Source organism: Eschrichtius robustus, chromosome 9 (assembly GCF_028021215.1).
Source record: "Eschrichtius robustus isolate mEscRob2 chromosome 9, mEscRob2.pri, whole genome shotgun sequence".
NCBI lineage: Eukaryota > Metazoa > Chordata > Mammalia > Artiodactyla > Eschrichtiidae > Eschrichtius > Eschrichtius robustus.
Window position 1 is genome coordinate 118916895 of NC_090832.1, and position 20457 is coordinate 118937351.

General features: G+C 38.8%; 1 long non-coding RNA gene across 1 annotated transcript; it reads right to left on the reverse strand.

Moving 5' to 3' along the window:
* Positions 1-11323: 11323 nt before the first annotated feature.
* Positions 11324-18624, reverse strand: LOC137769542 (uncharacterized). The gene is made up of 4 exons (XR_011074998.1): positions 18551-18624; positions 16780-16835; positions 16325-16480; positions 11324-11902 (listed from the first exon to the last, which is right to left on the reverse strand). It is a non-coding gene; the product is annotated as an uncharacterized lncRNA (long non-coding RNA).
* Positions 18625-20457: the final 1833 nt, after the last annotated feature.

Consider the following 20457-nt stretch of genomic DNA (forward strand, 5'->3'; position numbering starts at 1 on the left):
GTAGCAGTCAATGCACATCAAATCATACTGTGACAAAAACCAACCCCAGTGGCCTGCACCATAAAGCAAATTTTCACTCAAACTACCTGTGCATCACAAGACTTCTCCACATTGTCTTCATTCTGGGACCCATGCTGAGGGAATGGCTCTGATTGGTTTTCTTCTACATATTTAGTAATATATTGATATTGTGTGAAACAGACGAATGTGTTTAAGTTTCTTCATATGTACCTGGCAGAGGAAGCAAACAGATGACTTTTTTTTTTTTTAAACTGGAAAACTGAATAATAAAGGGCTTTTGTAGCCATATTTTACCACATATGAAAAATAGATTTCTGTTTTCTAGGTTGAAGGCTTTTTATTTTTTAATGTCCTTAAGGATTTAGTCTAGAAAGACATACTGCCCACTTTGAAGGTGGGATAAGGTAAATCTGCACTCCTTTGTCCTATCACTCAAGACCAAGGTAAATGTGATGGTTCAGGTCACTATGAGGTTATAACTGAGAAAGCTTATCATCTGCCATCTTTGTTCCTGATTCTTTTGTCCAAGTTTGACTCACAAACCAGTTACAAACCTCCTCTGACCTCACACCTGCTGAGGAAAGTGCGTCAACCTGACCAGTCTTGGCCATAGTCAGTGAGCTCTCTAAAACAAAAACAAAAAACAAAAACAATGAAACAAAACAAAACTTGAAAATAGTACGTCAATAACAGTTTCAACTATTATCCTGATGTTCTGGCTTCTACTGAAAATCTTGCTTAAGATTATCTTAATTTCAGATTTGGGGGTTTTTCCCCCTAAAAAAACTATCTCCTGGTTCACCTCTGTCCCATACTCCATTTTGTCAGCAAGTAGCCACATCCGAGGGTGAGTTATTACAGGAAGACAGAAAAAAAGACCAAACAGGAAAGCAGCTAAGAAAAGAGTAAGAAGAATAAATGGCTTGAACGGGTATTCTGTGAACATTTTTCAATGCTAAGGACCGTGTTTTGATGGAGACATTGAAGCAGAAAGCAAATACTCATTCTTAAGAGGAAGTTTACAGTCCTAGCTACATAAAGACCACACCTGGGACTTTAGGGGGGAAAAGCGATACATGAGTAAGACCATTATTCCCATCACTTGAATGACCTCAGGCATAAAGTTACAGAAGCCACATCTTGATTCAAGTACTGCAAGTTGCCAAGAGTGCTGCCCCCAGCCTTGACAACCTCGATTGCTGGAAATAACTAGTCACTAGTAACTAGTCACTTCTTTGGATTAAGATATTTTAGGGCCACTTGTCAAGTCTTAATATAATTATATTATTTTTAAGAAAGAAACAAACAATGTTTAGTTATTTTTTTCCATGGTTTATTAAAGCCTTAAGATGAAAGAAATATAATATTTCCTAGAAAATAAGAAAGCAATGTCTGGGCTCAGCAGCAGTACAAAGGGGCCCCCCTGGGAAGACTGAACCCCACTGCCCATAATCTCCATCAGCCTCTCCCAAAGCACCTCAAATATGTGTTCAATCTGAAGAAAATGGTGTGTCTGTTCACAAATGTACCTTCACAGCAAATCTCACAGATTTCCCTTCCAATCAGATTTCCCATCCTAATTTCCTCACACAAACTCTGCATCGGCCAGACGACAGGCCCCTCCCGACCCTGAGCAGAGCCAAAGACAGCCCCGCATGTGGAAGCTCCGGAGAGCAGGAGGGTGGCATTTGGTATGTGACAAGCTGAGTTGGGAAAGTTAAGGAAACACAATTTGGGGAAGGCAACATTGCAGCTCATGGCTGTATCAAAACTTGCTTCTTGGAAGCAATGGCAACAAGAATTCCAAACTAGCTGATGGAGAAAAGCACCAGCCAGAGCAACAGGAAAGTTTGTGACTGGGAGGTGGGTGCATTCACAGCAAGGCCCCAACCAGGATTAGAGGTTCAGAGAACAGAAGCAAACTCCCTGGGAAGAGGACAAGCATTAACCAAGGCCCCAGCCGAGGAGGCCTGGCTCAGCTCATGCCGTTCCCAGCACGATCAAACTCAATCCTTGCCAAAGAGAAGACCCACTATACCAGGCCACTCTTGGCTTACGAACTGGACTATATCTGGGACTAAACATAGGCCCAAAATAGCTCTACCCCAGGAACTCAGGAGCAGAAGCAGGGGACAATTTTTAAAACAATATCTGTATTTTATGATGCATGTTCTAACAAAGTTCTCAGGTAATAAAGCTTAACATCGTTGTAAAAATTTAAAGTAGTTGGCTAATGCTATTTTGATTTTGCTAAGTTTTTAGAAAGAAAATACAAATGGTAGCATATAGTTTGCAATAACTTTCATCTTAGAACAAATAGCTACTTTATTTCCTGCCTACTTTGAGAACATTACTCAGTAATCTGTTAATATATTAACACTCAAATTTGATCCAATGATTATATGCACAAGAAACAAACATTTCCACTGGTTTGACGTTATTCACCTGATGTTTAAAATTTAACGTGTAGTTCCTCATTCATATCAGCTGTCTATACGGCTCACTATAAATATTTAAACCGAACCACACTTGGACATCCCAAGTAGCTTTCCCCTAGGATTATGATCTTGTACAGAAGCTCTAGATAAACACGATCCACCAATTCAACTGTGACCAGAACAAAGGCCTCTCTCTCAAGGGCTGAAAACAAAGCCGACAATGAGAGAGGGGCAAGGGAGCCAAGGAAAAGTTGATGAGGAGACTGGGTAAAACATATCTCTGTTTTTACCTTTTTTTATTATTATTTATTTATTTATTTATTTATTTTTGTCTGCATTGGGTCTTTGTTGCCGCACGCGGGCTTTCTCTAGTTGCCGTGAGCGGGGGCTACTCTTCGTTGTGGTGCGCGGGCTTCTCATTGCGGTGGCTTCTCTGGTTGCGGAGGACGGGCTCTAGGCATGCGGGCTTCAGTAGTTGTGGCACGTGGGCTCAGTATTTGTGGCTCGTGGGCTCTAGAGCGCAGGCTCAGTAGTTGTGGCCGCACAGGCTTAGTTGCTCCGTGGCATGTGGGATCTTCACGGACCAGGGCTCAAACCCGTGTCCCCTGCATTGGCAGGCAGGTTCTTAACCACTGCACTACGAGGGAAGTCCCTGTTTTTACCTTTAAGAGTCATATTTCATGAAGCAAATTTTCATATACAACTGTGAAGTCTCTTTCAGATGGGACTGTGCCCCTCTTGCGGCTTAAAGGTACTAAAGACAGAGGAAATGACTCGTGTCTCATGTTCCATGTTGGCTTCTGTGGAATTTTATTGGTTCTCAAAAAAATTAAAAGAAAAGAAAAGAAAATCAAACATACTTTGTATCTACCAGGTTTACAGAGCTGTTAATAGATTTGAGCCTCCTTCCATGTTGATAGCTCTACAGTGTCAGCGAAGTTCCTTGGAAACACATAAGCTTGCAGTCCTAGGAATAAGAGATACTCAAACCATCAGGGAATCCCAGCATTCAAGGGGATTCAGATGCCTGTGTCCAGACCCACTAGATGTCACTGTGTGTGGGAGTACATCTGAGTTAGACCGATGCACGCAGAAGAGGAGAGACATCACAACATACAAAAGAGAACACCACGAGAGGATAGAGGTAGCGATTGACATGTGCGTCTACAAGCAAAGAGAAAGGTATGAAACAAACTCTCCCCTAGAGACTTCAGCAAGAGCTTGGCCCCTCCAACACCTTGATTTTGGACTTCTAGCCTCAAGAATTGTGAGAGAATAAATGCCCATTGTTTTAAGCCTCCTAGTTTGTGGTACTTTGTTATGGTAACCCCAGGAAACTAAAACAGCCCAGCCACTTCTAGACCAGGCTATCTGATCAGCAATGTCCCAACTGAACACACTCTGCCTGTTCAGAAATGTCCAGACTTCCTTGCTGCCTGGAATATGGATAAATGCTCTTTTCAACAGCTACCACTAATTTTTCCCAAGAAGTTCCAGTTACTTTTTCCACTTCTGGCTCATTCCAAAGAGTTCAAGAGGTTTATGAAATGTTTGGAAAACTAGAGGTTTCTTTTTACAAAAGGAAAAAGAACTCTCTCATCTTAAACCTCTCTCCCAGAGTGACCTTAAAAGGCTTGAAATTGTAGGTTATTATGGGTACTTAAAAAGCCCCTATTTGAAGACTTGTTTGGGGACTGTCTCTTCTGCGGATCACACTGGGGAAAGGAGACGAGACATTCCTGCTGTAAGTTGGCCTCTCAGTTGGCCTCTTCTAGGTCTATCCCAGAAACAACAGTCAGGGCTTTCTCTCAGGGAATTAGGAAAGTAAGAAACATATTCTCCAGTTAAAACCGCTGGCCTAGCAATTGACTCAGAGTATAGACCATAGTTCCCTTCCCATATACCTGTGATCTGAGTCAAGACATTTATTCTCTCTGGATAAATTTATGACTTAAGATGTTGAAATGTTCTTTATCAGCTCCCTTGCACCAGTAAAATCTGATCATTCCACACCTTGCTTGGTCAATTCCTTACCCTCATGTCTTCTCACCTAAATTAGAGCAGTAAACGTGTCTTTCTCCAGCACTGCTGCAGACATTTTATTCAAGAGCTTGGCTGGCTCTTCAGGCCTCTGTGACTCCTCTGACTTGTATTAGAAGACTGAAGTTCTTACGCTTTGCAATGTGTGCCTGTGGCTTTATCTCCCAGCCATCGTCAGCATGAATGGAAATCACATTTGTATTGCCCTTCAGTCTCAACAACCGGATTAAAAAGGTTTGGGATACGGTTGCAATCCTGGCCATCCCTTCCTTCACCTAAATGAGTAATTCAGGGGAGATGTTATTTGGGAGAAGTGGTCGGTGGAATGGAACCCAGAGGAATGAGAAGCTCACACGAAAGCTGTCTCCCACATGCAAAATTTTGGGGTGAACTTCTTCGAAAATGAGAGAATTTGGAAGAGAGATGTACATGTAGTAACCTTAGCAATCCTTATTGCTATGCACATGGTATGAATATGCATACCATTCCTCTTCACAAACTGTGCTTAAAATTTGATCTAAATTAGCTGTTTAGTCCAGAAAAATCTGAGAGCCCAACCCCAATTTCTGGGATATAGCAGTCTACTAACAAAATTCCAGCCACAAGAAAAGCCAGAGATGGTTCCCTGGGAACTAAAGTTCTCTTCCTTTTTTATTGTAGAGTTGCACTGACCAAGATTACAGCCACTAGCCACACGTGACTATTTAAACCTCAGTTTTAATCAACATTAAATAAAATTTAAAATTCACTGTTTTAGTCTTGGTAGTCACACTTTGAGTGCCCAAGAGTCCCCTACATCTAGTGACTCCTTATTGGACAGCACAGACAGGCTTCATCCAGAAGAGGCAGTAGATCCAAGAATGAGTTCATAAGGGGTTCTCAGCCTTACATCACCATGTGTAGCATTCTTTCACTTAAAAAAAATTTAAGCTTACAATTCACAATAGTATAATTATGTATCACATTTTCTTCCTAACTAGAAAAATATGGAAGCAATTTGTTTATCAGATTTCTCATTTTAAATATGTTTTTCTCCAATACTTTTCTATTCCCTTAGAAAAGAAATGTCCAAGATCATTGTAAAAACAGCTGTCTTGGCATTTTACCACATAATGAACTTGAGTCTACTGTCTTTGTGTTGGAATATATAGGTAATTTGGTTTTTAAAGGTAAGATATTCTGGAAATATAATGAAGTACCATGAAATTAATAAATTTTCAAGAAAACCCTTCCCCCAGATGTTTATAATTTCAATACTGTTTGAATTTTTTAAAGAAGGGGTTTTTTAAAAATATAGACACACACATCAGTGAAGAGCTCTGAAAAATTTTATGGCTATCATAAAATAAGACAATATTTATATTTATATACATGATGTCATCTATGTACCATCCCAATTTGTGTTGACTATATGCTTTGCACCTCACCATACTTTGAACTGTATACTAGAGCCATGCTAACAATATTCTGATGATACAGACATTCCCAAGTCAGTTTCAGCTCTAAGAAGCAGTAACAATTCTCTTTCTAGGTTGTTGGTTGTATTAGCTAAAATCTTATTTTAAACAAACCAATTCTTCATTTAGATCTGACTTACAAATACGGGTAGAAAGAGAAGTCGTGGTTTTCAAAAGTAAGACAGCAATACCAGTGATCTGTGGTTGCCCTTATTTAAACCATGAGATTCCTGATAACTTGAAATTATAACCAGACACCTCCTCTCCCAGTATATGTTCCCCTGAAAGTGTGGATGACTCAAAGAAACTGATTACCTTTCTGGTAAAACAACATATGTTCTCTGGACACTTGACTCAGTAGCTTCTTCTTCCTACATGAAATAACACGCTTCATCTGAATCAGTTGATGCATATCAAAACAGACTAAAAATAGGCTAAAAATTCATGTAAACATGTTGTCCTGTTCATGTTTCTCCTCAAAGAGACATACTCTGTAAAAACAACATAATCTTCAATGATTGTTTAGTAAGTGTCCACAGAGAGCTGACTCACTCTTTCATATTTAACGATGGTGTGGACCACAAGGATTATATGTGTACTTAGACTGAAAAGATTGATACGGGACCAAGAGCATAAAGGGAGAGTCCATGAGTGAGACAATTCAATTTCAACTCAACAAATATTAAATGAGCAATTACTGTATGTGGGACATACCCTACAGGAGATGGTTGGGGGCTGGAGGTAGGTGAATAAAAGGTAAAAATTAAGAAGACATAAAGACAATGTTAATTTTTATCACATATATCTAAGTCAGCTTGATTTTTTAAAAAATGTAAGCACCTCTCCCTACTAAACAGGAAGAAATGAATACTATCTAGTAAATAAATGTCACTGATCTGAACTAGGTTTAATTTTTCCTCTGTAACTTTTCATTAAAAAGTTAGAGAGGTGGCTAGGACATATTCTGCAAGGACACCACAGATACGTCAAAATAGATCATGCTAGTGTGCTCTTCTATAAGTTGCCACATGTGGAATGTATGCTTGGAACTTTTGTTGAGCTAACTTTCATAGTGGTTATCTACATGTTCTTTTTTTTTTCATTAAAGTGCACAGTTTAAAGTATCACACATATGGAAGACATTCTAAACTACAGGAGAGGTTCTTTACAGATAGAAATATATAATCAAATATTTTTCTTTTCATCTAAAATGATATTGTCTACTGTATAGCACAGGGAACTCTACTCAGTATTCTGTAATAACCTACATGGGAAAAGAATATGAAAAAGAATGGATATAAATATATGTATAACTGAATCATTTTGCTGTGCATCTGAAACTAACACAACATTGTAAATCAACTATGCTCCAATATAAAATAAAAATTAAATTAAAAATAAAAATTAATAAAATGATATTGTCAAAATACAAAACACAAAATTACCTTATTTAAAAAGAGAACATCAAGAATACAGAAGACAACATTTTTAAATATCACTGCTAATCAAACTATATTGAGTAAATTAAATGTGCCAGAAAGGTCTTTTCATGCTCTGAGGCTATGCTTCTCAAACTTTAATATGCATGTGAATCACCCAAGGACACTTTAAAATGCAGATTCTGATTCAGGAGGTCCAGGGTGAAGCCAAAGGAGGTTACATGTATAACAAGTTTCCAGGTGAAGCAAGTGCTATTGTTGTTCCTTCTCACCTTGAATAGCACTCATCTGAAGAGTTTTTTTATCAGCAACGATCACAAGCAAGATCCTCTCCTTGTAGACTTTATGACAGAGTAACTTATTTTAGAATTTCACAGTTAATTTCAAAATTAAGATCTCAGTTTATCAGTGTGGATGGACAAGAGAGTGGCCCATATTTGTGATTTAAGGGCCATTAGAACAAACTCCCCCCAAGAAAGAAGAAAAAAAGGTACCAATCATAGAGGATGGCATGTAATCATCAGAAATTGAGTTATTTGGCCTAAAATAGTTTTTTTTTTTTCAAACTTGCCCCAAAATATTAATTCCTGAGGTAGTTATTTAAAATATAGATTCCCAGAGCCCATCCTGGACCACCTAAGCCTGAATCTCCAAGGATGGGATTAGAAGGTTGAACAGCCTTGAGTATTTCTTGCCATCAGGCAGGTTTGGGAAACAAAAGATTGCTTCCTCAAGAGTTTTATTTAAAATGCAAATGCCACAGGGAAAAGTCACCTCTAAACTGGTCTCAGTCATAACCTATCCAACTGCATTTCTTGTGAAAATTAAGATTACAGCTGTTGGGAAAGAAATTTGGATAAGGAGATGAATAGGTCATTTTGAAGTGCTGTCAGGGGAAAGCTAGACTGGGTAAGGTGTCTAGGGTGAACTTTCCTTAGCAGACAGATTATGAGAAGTGGAGAAAGAGGACATGGAAATCATAGCTCTCCTTTACTAAGAGCTTAATAAGTGCCCAGCACCATTCTTAAATGTCACTTTCAATAACACCTTTCACCCTCACAATGTCAATAGAAGGTAGGTTCTACTTTTAGCCCCATTGCACAGATGAGGAAACTGAGGCGAAGCAGCTAGAAAATGGCAGAGCCAGTTTTCAAACCTAGGCAGTCTCGCTCCATAGCCCACACTTTTATTCATCATGTTAAATTCCCCCCAGAATATCTTCTGATGCTCAAGGCCAACCATCTTATCTGGGTTCGTATCTGAGAAAGGAGGTGACTTTGAGCCAGTCACAATACCACAATAGTGACTTTTTTGGGTCAAAAGCAATCAAATATTGCCCATTTCATACAGCTCAATCTACATTAAATGTTTTAATTAACATTTGAGTATTCCTTCGGCACTCACTTTCTGCTTTGTCCTGCACTAGTTACAACTGTGTTCTAAGGTATATCAAGCCCTCCTCTGCCTACAAGTGCTGACACTCTAGGTGGACAGACTGCAAGCGGATTAGCACAGAGTCAAATGGCTGTTTAGGGCTTCTGTGATTGACACCCACACAATTTCTGAGCCTTTAACCCATTACCATTCTCTCTCCCAAAGAGTTCCACTCTCCTTCTTGAAGTCAATAGCACAAAGGAAGATGACCAGTTTCTCCCTAAAGGCTTTCTCGAGTAAAAGGCAGAAACCTTCAAGTAATAAAGACTGCTCAGCATGGCATACCATCTCAGAGTTTGCAACCTGTCAGTTATTAACTAGAAATATGTTTTCGTTAGCCTACACAGTATTTTTTTTTAAAACCAACTTGAATTAAATTCCAATGTTTCAAATGTGAGAGATGTCTTTACATGAACGAATGGATTTCTGGCTCCTCTTGAAACCCTGAGAGAACAGGCATGTCCACATCTCTCCATGACAACAGATGGTGGCAGCTGATTGGCAGGGGGAGCTTTCGGACCTGCAGTCCTCTCCCAGCCCTGCTCCCCACCAGCCCCCTTGTCTCCTATACCTGCAGCGTTTTTGAGCCATTGGAGTTTGAATCTCCCTGTTCTACCTCCCCTTCCTTAACGTCTTGTGTCTCCTAGAAGAGCCTTGAGCAATTCCATCATGTTACCCTCCAAACAACATCTCCACGGACTGTTCACAGGAAGATGAAAGATGTAGGAACACAGGCTTTGGAGGAAGACTGACTAGAGTTCAAAGGCCTCAGGAAATGTCTCGTGATAGCAGTTTCACTCCCAGGTGAGTCACAGAGACAACCTGGTCCACAAGTCTTTTCCATTTGATCTTTTCATAATTCTGTCTTGTTCTCCCCTCACTTCTTCAGTTTATTTAGGTCTCTATTGAACCTGGAAAGTGCTTTATTGTTTCATCTTTCATCTTATTTTCCTGCCAGGACAGAATGTTTTCCCTACCGTGCCTTTGGCCTAGGTTGGGAGTTACTCCTTCTCAGCATGACCAACGGTATCTTTAGTTTACTCAAGACTATTCAGAATCAGCAAGATGTCAAATGTATCTGTAAAGTGGAAAAGTTATTCTTCGATTTTTGTTTGTTTGTTTGTCAGTTCCACTGGGGCTCCACGTTCTTAACAGAACCTATGATGAGATTACAGTCTGGTTGGCACTGTGCTGAAAGTTTTTACCTATCAAAAGGAATTTGTGTTTTCTACACTATCCTTGAATTATTGTCTATGCATGTTTCTCCACCTAAATATAACGATCCTTATGGGCAGAGATGATTCTTCTATGTCTTCCATGCATCACTGGGCACTTAAAACAGTATTAGGCCCATCACAGGCCTCAAATAAATACTTCTTGGTCACAGACTCAGTTTTTATCATTCAATTTCATTTGCTTGGAAGTTAATGTGTATGCTTTAAGATAATATTTCATTTTGTTTACTTAAAATATAACCAAAAGAAAAAAATATTATGAAATCACACCAAGAATTTCACAGATCATCTGTGTCTTTTGTTTGGGATTTTAGTCTGCATCACAACTTTGGCATTCCATTTCTGTTAGAAATAATGCCTTTAGACATTGAAGCTTTAAAAAATATATGAGGTAAGCCCTCCTGCCTTAAAGAAATGGACATGATACCTGCTTTGGGAAACACCTATCAAAGAAGCTATTTTGGCATGAATTGCATCTACATGTTGCCACATGTCCAAAAGACTAATTCATTGAATATATTATTTTTAAAGTTTTTTAAAATGTTGCTTCTAAGGGAAACTCAAGACCAGAAAATCAGAAAAATAGAGTTAGATAGTGATAAAAGCAAATATAAGGAAACAAGCAAGAGTCACACATGGGGAGGGGGAGGGGGTTGAGGGCGTGGTGGATGGAGGTGGTAAGATTCAGGATTAACACTGCATCCTGCCATGTTTGCCAGGATATTCTGCATTGCCAACCCTGAAGTGTATGGCTATATGCAGTCTTGCTGGCTCTGCTCTGCCCAGTGCTAGGGGATGCCAGGCACACAGACTCTGATGGGTATGGTGCCCTGAGGTGTATAACACAGAGGCCCTGGACAATCCTACAGAATCCAAACCAGTCCAGACCAGCAAGCCCCATGTGTGCATTACCAGAATAAGGGAGCACATAAGATAGTTTATAACATACCAACATACTATTTATAATTTGTTTCCCATTCCAAACAAGCAGCAAAACCTTTAATACTTCCTTGGGCTTGGATAAAAAGACTCTTGTTAACTTTCTGGATTGAGGGAGATACGGCATCAGCTTACAGCCCCTGCAGGACACTTGACCAAACAAAATGGATGTCCCGGCAGAAATATCATGGAGTGGTTTAGCCAAGCTCTGGACACCTGGACTCTCTTCTACTCTTTTAAGTGCCACCTGGAATTACACTTCTTAATCCAGATATTCTCTGCAACCCAGTGTACAATGAGTTCCTTCCCATGATTGTAATATTAGACCCATACTAATATATCCTGAGGTAACCTAAGGATTTTTTGGAACCTCCTTTTTTCTTTGTTAACCTTATATTGACTTTATGATCAGAACTTGTCTTTAATTCCTAACAAATCACGTTTATTAGTTGGGAGAAGATTTCAATCTGTAAATCCATGTCTATCTCCAGCATTGCTCTATTTGTTGAGTAAACAATTTGCTGAGTGAATTGTTTATTGAATGAATAAATTAATTATGGATTAATACTGGAAAAATCTTGACCAAAGGGGTATTACGAAAAGATTTTTCAAAAGCTTTTCTAAAATCAATACAGATGATAGTAATCAAATTCCATTGATTTCAGCTGGGAACCACCTAGAAATCCAGATATTCTGTCCCCATGCCAGACCTACGGACACAGAAACTCCAAAGGTGAGGCCCAGAGAATGTGTTTTAACAAGCTTTCCAGTGATCCTGATACAAAAGTTTGAGAACAACCATCCTAGTTTATCAGACTGATCTTTCTGATGCTGTTCCTTTGATTTGCGGTCTTCACTGTGTTTGGCAGATCTTTCCAGGTGACCCACTCTGTCATCATCTGCAAAATAAACACAATAACATCAATCTTGCACCGTCACAGGAGGGACTAAGCGCAATATAGACATAAAACCACTAACTATACTTAAGGTACTTAACACATGTTTGTTCTCACCCCCTTTCCTCCTCCTTCCATTATATTTTCATATCTGTGGAATCACCTATTTCTTGATACTCCATCTTAATGATCCAATCTGATTTTGAGAAGCATTTCCAAATGTTTACTCTTTATAATTCTCATTTAGCTAAATTTCCATTTGGCCATGAAGCGTCTACTCTCTATATACAGTGATTTTAAATTTACGTCTAGGAAATAACTTTTAAAGTCATTAAATGTTATTAAAAGTTATTAAACATGGATGTGGAGTGGATATCAGGGTTATGCTTTCCACCTAAAACACACCGTCAAAGGTCTAAGTTTATTAACCTCACCTTTCATGAGGTTTGCCCAACTAGAGTCAACAAGTCTTTACTGAGTCCACCCCTTGGGCAGGGCATTTAGCACTGGGTCCTGGGGAAAGGACGGTGAGTATCACACAACCCCTCCCCTCAAGGACCTTCCAGCTGAAAGGGTTTATCTTATTTATACAGTTGATGTCTCCCTCTGTGCCAGAATTTATTTTTCTGAAAAGAAAAGCCACCATTCAGCGACTGAAGTAAGGAATCATGATGGAGATAGACGTGTAACTAAGTAAAAGAAGGAAAACACAGAGTGTCTCAGAAAAGGAAACACTGACTTGGAGCCTGCCCTTCACTAGCCTATACTCACTAGAAGGATTTCCAGTTGTACCAAATGCTAGCCCTGTCAGGACCTCCTGGGTATATAAACTTTCTTTTAATCCCTACTGAAAGAGGAAAAATTCTGTTTAGAAAAAGCTTGATTAATTTCAGTGTTCTAATCACGATTTTAGTCAAATGCATTGTTATTATTACCGGGTATTCAAAAGTTTTTGGTGAAAAAGCCAGTGGTGTCTTTGTGAGCTTGATTTCCTCAAAGTCTGCATATCATAAGCTTCTTGAGGAAAAGTAAAGAACAGAGTTTTGTCTCGCCCACAAATCTAGCACAATGTGCAGCCTGCAGCAATACCTCAATAGGGGATAATTTATAGAAGATGGTAGTGGTTTTTCAGCCAAAATATAATCTAAAGTGGACCTGCTGGTTCCAAGGATATGCTCATTGAAAATGTAATAACTATAGATACCCTAACCCCAGGAAAGGTGGTACCAATTTACATTTTTCACTAACAGGGAAAAAGTGTACATTTCCTCAAATCCTCACCAGTGCTCAGTTTTGTTAGTCTTTCTACCCTTTGCCAATCTAATCAATAAAGCATTATAATTCGATGTCCTTATTTGCATGGCATAGATGTAAGGTTGATCATAATTTTGTGTCTCTATTGGTCTATTGTTCTTCCTTCTGTGAATTGTCTGTGTTTTTGTACGTTATTAATGATATGTTTAACGTTTTGCCTATTGATTTTATTATAGTTTTTGCAGATATTTTTGTAAATTTAGTGTGTATGTCTTTATTTTGGCTTTGTGCTCCAGTGCTCACTAACAGAGAATTTGGCTGAGTAGAGGATAGTACTTGTATACCATGGAATATTACACAGCCATTAAAAATGATGATGTAGATCTCTATTCATGAATACAAGCACACGTTCATTACACATTGTTGAGTTTACATGAAAACACAGTAAAGATTGGTTTGAGTTTTGTTACCTCATTTGTATAAAGTGTATGAATGTATGAGTAAGTGCTCAAAGGTCAGCATTTTCCATATTTTTTGGTTCTGTTTTCCAAAAAGGAATTCCAGTGTCATAAGTTTGGGAACTACTGTATGCTAAATTTTTCTTCGTGGTTCCCACAGCATAACCAGATACTAAAAGTTCTGAGGAAGTTACAATAAAGAAATATGCTTAACATTGTTCAAAGTAGTATTTCTCAGACTTAATTTATCACTAAACCTTTCTCATTAAAAAATAATATATTAACTGAACCAGGGTTCTGAGAGCACAATTTGAGAACTGTAGTATGGAAAACCATTTGGAAGGACAGTCGCTAAAATGGTAGGAGACGTTATTGCTGGATACTGGAATACAGGTAACTTTTACTTTGTTATAATATTTTTCTTTAATGTTGGGATTTTTTACATGTATTATTTTACAGTTAAAATAAATAATAGAACCTTTTTCATTTTGAAAAATAAAAGAAAAATCTTAAAAGAAAACCAAATTTAGGGATCTTAAAAATTAATCACCATCAGTTTAACTGATTTGTCATAAGTTTAATGACATTTGTTTTGTAAACAAAATGTTATCAATATCATCTGGAATTGTTTTTCTAGTCACATGGGTGGATTTGGACTGATTCTGTCCTACTCATTTCTCAGGTACTAGAGAGTATGCATCTGTGTACTGATACCCTCAAATAGAGGTTCCCCAGCAAAGAGCAGTTATTCTACTAGGCAAGGGGATAGGAGATACAGAGACGAGGAAGGCCTGGGTTGACAGACAGCTGGCAGATTAGGGTTTTTATGGACCAGAGTCCCCACTCCCATGTTGATGTTCAGCATCTGTCCACTTCCTTAAGGACTATGTTTGTATAACCTTATCATAGTGATCCGTGTTGTTTTAAGACAGGAGGAAAGCAGGGATATTATTCAAGGAAAACATGTCTTTGACTTTCTTCTTAAAATTAAAATGTCTCACTATTTTTATTTACATAAACTTTTTTCCAGTATTTGCTGAAAGTGCCTTCAAAAAACTTTCTAAAACAAGCTTCAACTCAGATGAAAGCTTGAGCCTGAATAACCTGAGTTCTTAGGGAGAACGTCTCTTCATCAGCTTCTATGAACAAAACCAGAGACACAATTTTGCAACAGATTTGGTCATATGGTGGCACTTATGGGCATTGCCTTCTTGGGCAAGCAGCAACTTGGAAGGAGTCATGCTGATTCCAGCAAAAAAGGTTTTATCAAAAGTGTAGGCAAACTACAAATTGTATTCATACAGAAGGGGTGCTGCCTAAGGCCTTAGGCACAAGAAAAGCACCGCAGGGTGGCACCACAGTCTCATGACTCAAGCTTAGTCAAAGTCTTATGTCGGAGTCTTTCAAGGTTACTTCCAAAAAAATCTAAACATCTGGGGGGAACAATTGGTTCTGGACAAAGAAGATACTAGAGCTCAAATTTCAAACAAAACTAAGCTTCCACTTAAGGAAAGTCCAATAAATCAGGAGCCCATGACTCCGAGACAGAACCGTCAGCGGTAATCCCAGGAAATCACCCCACATCCCTGGCATAGAGGGGTTTTCAGTGGGAACCATAACTAATTTTCATCAAGATGGCAGAATGTGCCAGCTCGGCCAACAGAGACTAACTAGCACAGAGCTGAGAAAATCGTGGAATTTCACATTTACTGACTTCTAACCCAGATTAGGGAATGGATTTCAGGAAGAATTCATGTTCACATTTCACTATTTAAGACAATTTGTATATTCTTGAAGCCCAATGCTGCATCTGTCTGCTTTTTTCCATGGAAACGAAAGGTAATTTGTGACAATAAAGGCATCTCAAACCTTCCTTAAGAAGCCTTCTCAGATTCCCCTCAGGGTTATTTATCCCTCTCTTGACTCTTTAACACTTTCCTGATATTTCTGTTCGGGTCTGAGAGCATGGATCTAATTTTTCATATCTCTGTCCCTCTATATACTTTTTTACAGTGAAAATAAAGGGAAACAACGGACATCGTAAATCAAAGGACAATGTTACTGAAGTTATTCTTCCCATCTCTAAGCAGAAAGTCACCTAATCTATTCAGAACTATGTTAGCTACATAATGGACACTCAAGAAAGATGCCTTAAATACAACTAAAGTGACTCTCCTCCTTTGCAGGTGTATTTGTTCTGCTTTTTCTTAGATCGTAACCAATATTTATAATACATTTGTATAGAACTGAATTATAGACAGAGTACACATTTTTTTAGCTTGAAGGACTTCAGCAGATATCAGGTAATAATGAGTCAACACTTACACTGTACTAACAGCTTAGTAGTTATTATTCATGCAGTCCTCACAAAAATCAGACAAGCCTATTGTCATTTTACAGCAAAGAAACCAAAGCACAATGAGTTAAGAAGTATGCTCATAGTCGTGCAATTAGTAAGCGACAAAATCAGGATTGGAATGTAAGGCGGTCTGGCCACACAGGCGGTACCGCCCAGACCGTCCTCCTGTATTTCGGCTCAATTGCTCCTTTTACAAATAGACTCGGTGTGATTCACGGACTTCCTAAAGTCAGAGAACAGGGTCTACATTCCTGAGCCCAAGATCAATACTCTCGTTTTCTAAATTTGAGTACAACCCACCCAGCTACCTGCAAATAGATTCCCAGAGATGGACCATGATATTTATTTACAAACCTTTCAAAGAAGAGATCTAATAATTGACAGGAATGTATGACAGCCCGCACTGGCAAATCCTTCTTTTCATCCCATCTGGTCTCTGCTTCTCCACTGCCTTCACCCTCCAAGGACTGAGGACAGTCACGCTCTACAGAGCAGCCCTTCATGGGGAGCCTAATGGGGACAGAAGAAGCAGCCCTGAGTCAGGCGACAGTGTATCTGAGTTTCAGTCCTGGATCTTCACTAACCAGCTTTGTAAACTTATGGAAAAGATTTAATCTCTTGCGGTATAATTCCTCACGTGAAAAATAAAGGAGACAGATAGATTGCTTTAAAAAATGAAAAACCCTTTCATTTTCAATAATTTGTATGACAGAGTGCCTAGCCCAGAGTATAAGTGCTGGATAAATGTTTGTTGCACTAAATAAACTTTGGCCAGACATTGTGTTCTAATATTCTGTTTTTACACATACTTGTCCTCTTTCAGTCGTTACTTATGTTGGCTCAGTTTTCCGGCTGGGACATCCTTCTGCAGACAAAAGAGAAGGCTGTAAATGCTAGTGGGAACCACTCAACGTTCCCAATTGCTTCAGTGACACCAGTAAAGTAACCACCCCTTATCTCGGAAAAATAACTGTGAATAATACTACTAATAATGCTCTGATCCAAATTTCCACCATGGTGATAATCAACTAATTTTCTAGACGCTTCAGAGAGTAAATGGTATCCTTGAGATGATCCGAACTCTAGCCGTCCCCTACCTCTTATAACATGCTCAGCTAAGTCCTAGGAATAAGTGTCCGGTTGGCACAGTGTGTGTGGATCACATGCCCACACACTGAATGTCCCCAGGGCGAGAAGAAGAATCTGGCCCTTTTGACAGTTGCACTAAGAGGGAAAACTGGGAACCCCCTTCATATCAAGGCCACTTGTGATGGTAATTCCCCACCAGGAATTCAAGGCTCTCCTGCAAACAGAAAGGAATATTGGGAAACCAAAGAACAAACAAATGTGTACTCACAAGATTAATGCATATATCCCTTCATATTTTCTGTAACAAAGTCAAAGTGACTAATCATTTGCTATTTCTGATGTAGTATGACCTGACATATTGTAACCAGATTTAATAGATTACAATTTTCGTGCTGAACCTGAGGATAAAAAGTTTGGACAGCACTGAAATATTCTTGCTAAAGAATCTGGCATGGCCCTTTTGTTCATTGTTTGCAGACTTTGCTTACAAAATAGTCCTGTTTGGAATTTCACAATCACATTAGTATATTAAAATGTGTGTATAATTCTGCACAAAAGAAACTTGCTTCACCTGGTATAATCCACATTTATTTAACCACGGAACAATTATTTTAGTTTTATTTGACCATACTTTTTCACAAAATAAATATCATTTCAAAGAAGTGTTTAACAGGGAATGCATATCAAAATCATCTGTGGAATTTTTAAAAAAAATACGTATGTAGCTCTCCCAACTCCAGTTGGTGGGGGGATAGAAGAAGGAATAGGAGATATTTGTATTTTTTAAATCTCTAGAAGTGACACTCACTCCCAGCTGGAAATCAACATCCTAGAGGAGGACAAGGGTCCTGTAGAACCCAACGTGAGCCAGGCTCCCTGAGCTGATGTGTGGGAGATATTAGCCATTTTGCTCTTTATCATTCGAAACACAGATTCCAGCCCTTTTAGATCAAAAGTCTACTTAATAATCTGTATATTCTAGGGCTTCCCTGGTGGCGCAGAGGTTGAGAATCTGCCTGCCAATTCAGGGGACACGGGTTCGAGCCCTGGTCTGGGAAAATCCCACTTGCCGCGGAGCAGCTGGGCCCGTGAGCCACAACTACTGAGCCTGCGCGTCTGGAGCCTGTGCTCGGCAACGAGAGAGGCCTTGATAGCGAGAGGCCCGCGCACCGCGATGAAGAGTGGCCCCCGCTTGCCACAACTAGAGAAAAGCCCTCGCACAGAAACGAAGACCCAACACAGCCATAAATAAAAAATAAATAAACAAATACTTTAAAAAATAATGACTCCCTTCTTTATAAAAAAATAAAATTAAAAAAAATAATCTGTATATTCTAGTGCTGTGCATTAGAGGGTATATAAAATAATAGCTATTTTCTAGATAACATGTATCCACAAAGGAAAGAAATCTGCAGTAAAATACAACATTGCAAACTTGGGTTGCTATTTCTCATTTAAAAGATCATCACTTGAAAATGTAAGGTGACTTACTCAGGTTGCTTCTTTCCAGATTGAGGCATATTAGAGCGAATTCTCAGGATTTCATGGACTCGTCACTATGGCTCCTGGGGAGTGCTGTGGGTTTAGGAGCCTTGCCATGCCAGAATCATGTTTCTTTCTTTAGCTGTAACTCTTTGAAGCCTGAGTTTCGTCCCTTTCTGGTTTTGATTGCTGCTTTGGACTTTTTTGCCTAGTTTTTCCTTTGTTGTTGTTGTTTATTTCATTATGAATTGGAGCAGGGAGATTCTACAAGACAGTTTCATTTCAGTATCTTATCCGGAAAATGTCTCTTAAATGTAACTATGTTTATGAAATAATTTATATTTAATTTTATATTAGCTAGTTCTTTCAAACTCAATTACTTTGCTGAAATCTAGGCGCAGAACTTCTTACACGTAACTAAATTGGAGGCTGTAAGAGCTCTCATTTGAAAGAGAAAAAACATGAAACCAGAAATGTGAGTCTCCTTTTTACAGTCAGCTGTAATTTTGTTAAAAAATTGTGAGGCCATTCACCGATTACTGAGGGAATTTATTTTATTCCAGCACCGTGATGTACCTATCTTCTCTTTGCTGATGAGAGAAATTAGAGGATACAGAATACATATGATCCAGGCTGCTAAACTAAGAACTATTTTCTAACTATGTTCTAGTGCAACTGAAATTATTTTCTGTTGTGTTTTGACACTACTCAATGTAACAAAATAAGGATTATATTGCTACTAAATTCTTTTAACATAAAGGACTCTTTTTAGATATCAGCTCTATAAACTTCTAAAAGCTTTTATAAGTGTAAAGAATCATGAAATGTGTTTCATGTTATTGTGGTAACTCACAAACTGGTGACAAAAAATGTAATTTTTAATTTTCAATTTTTCTCCCCAAAGCTATATCGTTGTTTCCACCAGTACCATAAACACTACTGTGTTAGTTCCAGCGTTTGAAACGGCAGCACTCTGTCTCTGCTCTGACATGTTTAAGACAAAGATTGCCTCTAAAGTCACAAATCCTGTAGCAGAACTCAAAACTTTGTTTATTTTTCAACAAGGTCAACCTGTAGAAAAAAATTGTTATCAGACTATTAATTTTAATTATTTTCTTCTCCGCTCCTTTTATCGTATCTTCTTGACTCTTTATTTATGTTCTTCCCGTTTTATCTGAGTTTCTCAGTACCTATAATTTTCTGCTCCTTGTTCATAGTGGTCAGGCAGGTCATTCTGCACCCCACCTAGGATGCCAAATAGCATATAGAAGTTTTCTCTGACTTCCAAGGAAAATCATTTAGAGCAGCATGCTACAAATGGTATTCTTTTTCCACTCTCCTATTGTATTTCTATTGGCTCTGTGTAAGTTTTGTATTGTCTACTTATCCTCAAGGAGAGCCCTATGAAGACCTGATGTTTCCAAAAGATCTGGGAAATAGCAGGTCCTTGGCCCTGCTTATCCTTTGATTGAGTGTTGGTCAAAATTCCATCCATCAAAATTCTGCAGAGGAGCATGATAACACGTGCAGTTTCTAATCCAATTCCCAGTGTCTTTGAGGCTAAACTGCGATGAGATTACTTCATATCCCACTCCCTAGATATCTGATATTCCTAACAGACTGTGTGCATTTATGAGCCACAGCGTCCACTGAAACCAGGACTCTTCCTATTTCTACCCTGTTCGCCTCAGTTTTAAATGTCATCACCACTCATTCTCTCCCTGCTTCCTAAACTGTGAGAGCTAAGACCACTTGTGTCCACAGAACTTAACTATCAGAATGGAGGAATCCGGCCATGTGTGTCAACATGACTTTATTTATTCCAGGACATTATTAAAGGAAGAGAGGGATGCAAGCCAGTAAATAATTTCACTGCTGGCTTCAGTAAATTCCTACAAACCAATGTATTTTTTTTA